Source organism: Ostrea edulis, chromosome 1 (assembly GCF_947568905.1).
Source record: "Ostrea edulis chromosome 1, xbOstEdul1.1, whole genome shotgun sequence".
Classification (NCBI taxonomy): Eukaryota; Metazoa; Mollusca; class Bivalvia; order Ostreida; family Ostreidae; genus Ostrea; species Ostrea edulis.
Genome location: NC_079164.1, coordinates 63,876,967 through 63,886,821, shown reverse-complemented (window position 1 = coordinate 63,886,821; position 9,855 = coordinate 63,876,967). Strand labels below are relative to the sequence as shown.

Genomic DNA, 9,855 nt, shown 5'->3' with positions numbered 1-9,855 from the left:
ATCGCTTCAGCCTGCAAATTACCCCTTGTGAGGAATATGATAGATGTCCTTAATTCAGTGTTTATTTTCTTTGACAGTTGCCCTAAACGACAAGGGTTTCTTGAGACTATTATAGAAAATGATGGGTCTGTAGATTTTTCCAGAGAGAAACTAGTTGGACTCTGTAAGACTAGGTGGGTTGAGCGTCATATCTGCTTTGATGTGTTCTACACTATGTACAAGTTCGTCATCAAATGTCTGCAGCACATTCTCAATCAAAACCTTGATGAAAGTACCAGTGAAGACTGGTCTTGGGATAGACAAACTAAAGTGACCGCACAGGGGCTTTTGGCTTCGATGGCGTTCTTCTCTGGTTGATAACATTTGTGTTTGTAAGGTATGTCCTAGATGCAAGGTGAAGATAACGAACAGTGATCAATCTCATAACTCCTACAAGCAATACAAAATAGATAGTTGGGCAAACACGGACCCCTGGACACACCAGAGGTGGGATCAGGTGCCTAGGAGGAGTAAGCATCCCCTGTTGACCGGTCACACCCGCCGTGAGCCCCATATCCTGATCAGGTAAACAGAGTTATCCGCAGTCAAAATCAGTGTGCCAAGAACGGCTTAACAATCGGTATGAAACACGTCAGACAGCATTTGACCCAATGCGAGGTTGTATTGACGAACTAGATCGTTATAACGACCATAGAATTTGCGAAATGCTGACTTCAATCGAGACTGTTGAAATCCCTGTACCATCAACTTGTTTGTCAGTAGCTTACCTCGATTTAAAAACTGACTATACCCAGAACAAGCTCTTGCATATCGAATCAGTTGAGATATATAAACACCATATGCAGGTGATAATGGAATATTGCTACATAAATGTGGGAAGTTGACGATGGAGAAGCTGAACTCATCCCGTTTGTCATACAGTTGAGTTGTCAGTTTGCCGTTAATGTCTACTTTCAATAAAATATCTAAGTATGAAGCAGAAGTGGACGACTCTGTGGTGTCCTTTATTTCGAGCTCACAGGGATATATCAAATCGACATATGAATGAAAGCTATCATTGTTAATAGACAAAACGTCATCGATATATCTAAAAGTCGAATTGAAGGTCACAGCGAGAGATTTTTTCTTCTCACGTAGAAGTTTTTGAATAAATTCTGCTTCATATGAATATAAAAACAGGTCAGCTAACAAAGGAGCACAATTCGTGCCCATGGGAACTCCAACAGACTGTTGGAAGACCTGATCACCAAAGACCACGAAGATATTGTCAATGATGAACTCTAGCATATTTTTTATTTCAACTTCAGAGTACTTGTGCGTGGAATCAGAGTGGTGTTTAACAAAGTAAGTTTTTGAATGACTGATCACTACATATGAATATTTCCGTTTTCCGTTTTTGTTGAAGAAGCAACTGTCTATGATGTCAAAAAGTCTAGTCTTTAATTTATCGTGAGGAATGGTCGTGTATAGTGTTGAAAAGTCATAGGTTTTAATGCTATTGATTTGGGGAAAATTCTGTGATTTCAAGTTTACTAAAAGTTCTTTAGAATTTTTTAGAATCCACATTTGATTAACACCACTTCTGGCATATGTAGTCGCACAGTAAGTTTGAAGTTTCTCCTTCACAGCTGTTAACATTTTCGTGAGGAGCAAAGATAGGGGCTTGGTAGAGCACTTACTGGATCCAGCAATGTATCTCTGTTTGTAAGGGTTTTTATGTAGTTTAGGAATCCAGTATAGGTACGGTAACTCATATTCATTCGACCCATTGACTGGAATATTAAATGTGTCTAAAACTGAAGCATGGTTTTGAAGAATTTCGTCTTTTGAAAGGGCAGTTGGAGTATAAGTATGATTACCAAAAGTGGAATTAATGCCAAGTTCGTTTAAAATACAGTTGTAATAATGAGCCTTACAAACAAAGACAATGTTGTTACTAGCTTTGTCAGCTGGAACCAAAACATATTCCTCATGTAACCTATCTAATTCTTTTATCACTTCTGGTACAATACAATAAAGCCTTTGACTCTCAAACTTCAGAAAAGAGATATTGACATTTTCACTGCAAGTAAGTTAATTGAGGAACACGTGGATAGGATCAAAGAAATTCGTAGAGCGGTAGATACCGAATTGGAGTCTTGCTTTGAAGATGCAAAACAAATTGCAGATGACCTTGATATAGTGATTACAACCCTATGGGTTTGCTCCAAGCAGCAACACAGAGAAAATGTCTCCACAAGTAATCCAAGAGATTAGTATAGATCTGTCGTGGCCATTCAATTTCTGGACTTTTTCCTCAGTGAATTAAATACGAGGTTTCAGAAAGAAAATCTGGCGGCATATTCGATATGCTCTTTGTCGCCTGTCAATGTGACAAATATTTCACACGAGGAATTGTCCAAACTTGCCTCAGAACTAATATTTTGGGGGAGCTACCTGCCTTGTCTTTCTGTAAAGGACTTGGAGAAAGAACTCAGAGATTGGAGACATTATTGTGTTAACATGAGCAAAGAAACTTCAGACAAGCTCTGCAATCTGCTCAATCTTTTCAACTTTGTAGATGGGGACGTTTTCCCGAACGTGAAAATTCTTCTTCACATTGGATGTGTTTTACCTATCACAACATGTGAGGCCGAAAGATCCTTTTCTGGATTAAGACGCATCAAGAGTTACATGAGCAGTGCTATGCAAGAGGACAGATTGACTGGGCTTGCACTAATGCATCTTCACCATTCATTAGAAATTCACCAAAAGGAAATTGTACAATCATTTATCAGGAAAGGAAAACGAAGATTATTTCAGTCAAGTCTCTTTAGCTAAATAACACGTCCTACCAGAAAACATCAATACACAACAAAAAGGTCGCCTGCGTGGTGCAGTGGTTATATAGAGCGTTTCCTTCGAGAGTTGGAAAATAAAGGATTGAACATTATATCACGGGTTCGATTTTGTGAAAAGGTTCGACCCCCCTGGAAAAAATTTCTGGATCCACGCCTGTAATTAATGATATTGTAGTGGAGTGAAGAATATCTTAAATGCATGCACAGTGCAGTTAAAGGTGCTTAGGATACTCAGTCACCGTACGTAGTATAGAGTTGTAGGACTCGGAGACGGAGAACGTCGTCTCTGGCCGGGGTCCGTGTCACAACTGATCGCAGGGTGTTTGGGATAATGGGATGACCAGTACTCATGTATTGATCACAGGTAATTTGAAATTACAGCCTGTTTCTGAAAACCCCCGATATATTTATCTATACTACATTTCTCCCCATTTTAAAGAATCTCGGTTATTAGCTTAAATCAGCATAAATGATGCTTTGATTAAATGATTAAAATATCAATACGGCCTATTTTAACAAGACATATGTGCAAAAAGGACTGCTTTATCCTACTGACAGAAATCAGATGATCCGACTGATGACAGTACATATCATTGGATAAAGCGCACTTCAGACATAATAATAAAATAATGATAATACAATGTAGGATATATACAAGTCAGTACACAGCCGAATCAAGTATAATATGTACTTATAGTGAGAACCGGACTATGAATTTAGATTTAACTTTTTAAAGAAACCACTAAATTCTGAATAAAAATACTATTCCTTTGTCATTCAAATATCAAAGAGTAATAATTTTGCCTATCTAATCTGCTCATGAACAACGTAATGTCCACAATGTCCAATTTTTTCTCATCTCTCCTTCCCACTCTGTCAAACAAACAAAAAACACATACACACACAAACAAAAAACAAACAAACAAACAAAAATACCAGCTTCGCCTGTTCATATTCGAAATAAATTGAATAGCGAGAGAGAAAAAAAAACCTTAAAAACAATGTTGAATATTTTACCCGAAAACAAAACATCCCTGTCTGTCCAATTATTAAAATGTCAACTTTTTGTAAACATTTTAACTATTTCTATGCGGTGAACAGAACCAAAACAGACCAGACGACAAAATGATGACTTGTTAAAGTATTGAAGAATAAAATACACTGGATTATGCCACATAATCGTCCAGATATCGTGATTTCCGCGGGGTTTTTTTCTCTACCACAATGAGCGCATTCAGTCTGTGAATCAGTTTGAGTCAGATATTTTGTATTGCTTGTAGGAGTTCACTGTTCGTTATCTTCACCTTGCATGATCCGACAAAACTGCAGACTGAGAATCTGGATTTCTAACTGCCATGTACATGTGTAAGATTGTTTGGAGAAATGATTGAATGTGGACAAAGTAGTTCATAGTGGTTGTATATTGCTAATATTTCTGGACAAAGCATGTGTTTTTGAGTTTTACAAACTGCATTGTATTTGGAGGTATGATATATGCAGTTCGTTTTTGTACTAATACCTGACACATATTGACTTGTTTGAATTTCGTACCCTTCATTTGTTTTACTGGTATCTCCTTAGTGTCAAATGAAACAATGCATGATTTAAGGCTAATGACTGAACATCAAGATCTTCAAAAATGTATAGACCACATCATCAGAAATGTCACGCACCATTATATATTGTTTCTGACTGAAATATGCAATTTGTAATCTCACTTGTCCAGCCATTCCACCAAATAGACCCTTTCCTGCACCTTTCAATTCAATGCATTCTGTCAACTTTGGTTGATGTTTGAGTTTATTGTAAAACACTGTAATTTGTACAGCAGTGTCTGTTACTGCATTGATTTAACGTTTTCAGTTCTTATAGGAATAGCCTATATATTGCTTTTCTGTAGTTTGATTCTTTGTACAGATCAAGTTGTTTGATCTTAAGTTTTAGGGATTGGGGGATTCCCACTTTATGATCAGCGTTTTTTAAATAAATGTCATTGACCTTGAATTTCACCTAAGGAGGGGACCTTTGTGCTTCTACTGTATAGGTTGACGAATGCCCTACTTCCCCAACCTCTGGAAGTTTAAATTTCCGGTTGACCTACTTTGAGGTGATGATGACCTGTTTCTTGATCCTGGACATTTTCGAACGAAATGACCCTCTTGTCCACAATTGTAGCATGTATTTGACCTTGTTGGACTTCTAATGGGAGATGAACTATTCGCCCGAGTTGCACGATTAGGGGACGACTCGTTACTGTTCGACCTTGATTGAAATGGTGTTGGTGAGTGCATGTATCATATCAAATGTACCCGTCTGAATGATACTCAAAATTTCCTGAATTGCTGATTTAGTCTGTCTACTTTCTTCTATTCTTTTAATTCGGTCATAGATAGTTTTGTTTTGTTGTTTTCTTGTGCGTTAAGTGCTATAATTTCTGGTTTTTCGTCATCACACTCACTTGCCGAATTTTCGAAAGTCACTTGTTTTATGTCATTTCTTTTATTTCCTAAGATGAGTCCCTGATTTGTTACTGCACTTTCTATGAATCGCGTTGCTTCATCTAGAGTTGTTGGCATCTAGGCCATAACGTCTTTGTGTCGGCGAAGGAAGATAACTTCTGTGTCGATAACCGACGATACTGGAAGCCACCTAACTACAACGACATCGTTCCTACGAAGAAAGGGTTTTATCTGAGACCTGTAAAGTATAATCTGAAGACCAGCTGGCAAGACATTCAAAACAGCTTACCAGAACTAGAAACCTTTGTTCTCTGTTATGATCGAGACGATCATCTTAATCAAATGAGAATGCTGCGGTGTTCCACATGTAATCCGGACGATTTTGTAAATTGGTGAAAAACACTTAAACTGACTTTTTTGTGATGAACGATGATGGAATCAAAAATCCATGTGACTGTTTTAAGTCGTGTGTATCTTTCGATCTCGATATCACTGAAAGAGAAAATAAAAGAATGATCAATAGAAATTACGTGTTGTTGTTCTTTATGAGAATAAGGTCAAGAACACATCATTGTGGAATGAAAAGATACGTTCTCCAAGTCGTGTACATAGTCGTACACTAACCGTCGTGTAGAGTAGTAGGATGAGTGTGCGTCAAGTGTACGGAATCTATTGACCATGAGCGACGTGGACACCATTTGCCATCAGGTGAATTGTCTGACGGTGGCCTCTCACGGTCTGTCACGACAGTTGGCCGACAAGTATCCTTGGGTCGATATCTATAAGACAAGACGTCCTTTGGGAAACCGCAACTTAGACACTCCCGAGACGCGAGATACCCCGGGTACCTTTCGTCTATTCATGAGAACAGGATGTCCTACCATAGTCTGTTTCCTGTCTCGGTGGGATTTTCAACCATTTCCGGTTTTTCCAGTGACGCCCTTGAATTTTCCAGACTCGAGACGATGAACAATATCCTATTGAACCCACAAAAAGATCGTGTCCGGTTTTTCCCGATGACGTCCACGGATTTTCCAGAAAAAAATTACGAGATCACCCAATGTTCACAATGAGTCGTCGTGGAAAAACTCTTGACGTCATCGGTTTTTTCCAGACGTGGGCGTCCAACAAAGGGTAAGCGGTAAATGTAGTACAGCCGAAAGTCCTGGATAACGATTTTTGCATGATTTCTCTCTTAATAGTCGATAGAATGACATCAAACTTATTGTATAACTGTTTGTGACCTATTAAACAAGAATCATATAACTTTTTCTGGGAATTCTGTAAAGAAGATACTGAACCAGAGTTTTCGGATACCAAAAAGCGGTAAATCTAGTACGTTTTATAAATGCCGAAACCCGAACACGGTCGCCGATCTTTTGATCTACCGAAAGTCCGCGTTTTAGCATTATAGACAATATTGAATCAGACTGAGTTCTAGATATCTAAGGTAACTTAAATAAATCGCAATTGCATATATGGTGCATTTATATACCCATTTTATTGTATCACCCTACATATCATTTATAATTATACATGTGTAGTACACGCACTTTTTTGCAATATTTCAATCCACCTTGATATATACACTATAAATAGTGTGCTTCTTTTTAAACTTCGGTTGTTGAAGCATATAATTGAATTAATTGAATCATTTTAATATTCAATTATTTTGATGCAGTGTAGGCTACTTATGCATACGAAGTGTGATTTAAAGTAATAATATGTAATTTATATGTAATTTATCGAAGAGGAACGACAAATTCTAAAATTATCATTCTATCATCAAGACGATTAAAGACTGTACTATCATATATCCCTTTTCTTTCTTAATCAAAATGACAAAATATTGTAAAAGCACACTTTTGGGGTTACATTATTTTCTTTAGGGAGTATAGTTTCTTTACTTTCGGAGTTTAGATTTTTATTCAAAATAACATGACTGGGTGAATGAGGAACCTTCGCGTGGCCAGAGTTGGGCAACGGAATCAATGGTTAATGTTGTAATCATGACTAATTACCGACAGACATCCTCAACTATCGTTTTTACATGTACGCTGTTTAGGTACGAATTTACCAAACTAAGGGGACCTACTTGTTCCGATTAAAACAATATCACGATTACAAAATACAGCAGTTTTTATTATTCTGTGTTGTGGAAATAATGATAGAAACATAAAATGTAGTCTTAATCAATATTTTTTGCATGAATAGGATTACTTAAAACCCAATATTTACAAAGGGGCTGTGGAAATCGGTCAGTGTCTTCGACTGTGTTTGGGTTCCGACATTTATAAAACGTACTAGATTTACTGCTTTTTGGCAGGTGAAAACTCTAGTTTGGTACTTTTGTAGAAGAATTCTCAGAAAAAGTTTATGTTTTTTATGTACCTAGGTTACAAATAGTAACCTCTGCAAATTATGTGTTATTACATGCAGCATTAAGAGAGAAATCTCGAAAAAAAATCGCAATCCGGGACTTTCGGCTTTCGGTCGTACTACATTTACCGATTACCCAAACAAAGGTTGTGTCATCAAGACTTTATAAACCCGGCATCCCAACCCTATACTTTCATTCCCGAGAGTACCGTCACGAGATCATGACTTCCATGTAAGATTGCAGTCTCAATTTCGTGGAGACGGATTCTGCCGTCAACGGCTTTAAGTTTTCCAAGCCCACATCTTCAGAACATTTTCAGAAATGGGGTTCTCCTGCCAATTTCGCTTTGAAGACTTCCAACGTGTCAAAAGACGTGCCAAGAACCTCGGACGAATTCGTGACCGTGCAGATGCCGGTCGAAAACATCCGTCTGCCTTCCGCACGAAAGTCGGAAACGTTTAAGTACCCAGTATACGTCAACTTTGCCGAACGTTATGCAAGCTTTGAGGATTGGCCAAAGTTTCTCAAGGGCCCTGACAAGACAAATCTGGCACGAGCCGCATTTATCTACATCAAGATCGGCGACAAAGTCATCTGTTTCTCGTTTGGTTGGACTCTGAAGAACTGGGAACCTTTCGACAATGCCTACAGAGAACATCTCCGCTTGTCTAAAAATTGTACCTATGCTAACAAGGTGTCCGACGGACAACTGCGATGAGTGAACATTCAAAGCATTGACTGTGACCTTTTATGTCTACAGAGGTTTAAAAAATAAAAAAAACATTTGAACATTCACTTCTTTGTTTCTTCGAGAATCCGAACCCACTTATCTAGGACACGTAGAAGACGTACTCTGAGCCATATGGGCAAGATCGACCGCAGTAGTGAGAGGGGACAATTGTAAAAAGTGTATGTTGTCTAATGTAACTCAATGAAGATTTTCAAACACAAAATCTGCTTGTCATTGTTACTGAGGAAAAGTGTACAAAAGTGAAGGCACAAAGAAGGTTCACGCCACTCACACACGGACTGTTCGAGCGAATGGATCATGGAAGAGTACCTCAAAAAAATATGATATGATCCCAGCCATCCCGATTCATTTACCCGACCTTCCAAGTTATATCAGGTGGTCAAACGAGAGGGCAAATACGACATCGGACTTGGAAAGATCAGACTAAAATAGACGTCTATCTGGTGTGCCAAAAGAAGAACATGCGAGTCCCCAGAGTGAAGAAATCTAGGCCATCCAGGAGACGCAAGCCCTTCGTGTTCAAAATCGGTGATCAAGTGCGAATCACGCACCTGAGACGAACGTTTCAGCGCAATTACGATCAGATATACACAGAAGAAATCTTTCTCATGCGGGGCGATCCGATCAAGGGTACCTTCTACGCCAGTAAACTCCAGAAGGTATCTAAAGACGATCAGACCATCTGGAGAATTGAAAAGATCTTACGGAAATGCAAAGTTCGTGAGAAAGAATTACTGGTGCAATGGTTGGAATGGCCCAAGAAGTTCGACAGTTAGATCGTGAAAATCCAATATAAAAGAGACGTGACCCCGCCGAGATGTCCTGCGAATGGTACTCAAATCCTCGGACAGCCTTTCCGTGTACGGCGACAATCGACTTTGCGACTTTCGTGTGTGTCTACCCCAGCCCTTACACTTATCAAGGGACTAGACGATAGAACTGACAGAATTCCAAAACGCCACCGTCCAGAAGACGTTGATCAAGGAAATCTTCACTACTGTTCCATCTGTGATGACAGCATCGTAGGTGACAGTCAGAATGATTGAGTAGAGATGCACGAACGGGGTGCGAGTACCGAAGACGGTCCAAGTCCTGTAGCGAACCCTCTGGGCCACGCCAGACCGATGGACAGTGGAAAATCGCCAGAGAGTGCGATCTTCGCGCAGAACCCTCCGGACCAGTCCGGTTCTGGTCTGACGTACGCAGGAAAGAGTAAGACGGCTTCACCCCCGGGCATTCGCACTCCGAAGAAAAGAAGAAAGGCATGGATCAAATTTTGAACAATTTATTGCCATCGTGTGACAAAAGACAAAAGACATTGTAAGGGGAGAACATTTTTTTTATATAAAAAAAAAAAATAAGTTGTATTAGATGGGATTCGAACCCGATGCCAAGATGCGGTCCCGTGTGATGGATGATAGGCGT

General features: G+C 39.1%; 1 pseudogene; it reads left to right on the top strand.

The window, feature by feature from the left end:
• Positions 1–7,899: 7,899 nt before the first annotated feature.
• On the top strand, positions 7,900–8,424 carry LOC125647749 (baculoviral IAP repeat-containing protein 3-like; annotated as a pseudogene).
• Positions 8,425–9,855: the final 1,431 nt, after the last annotated feature.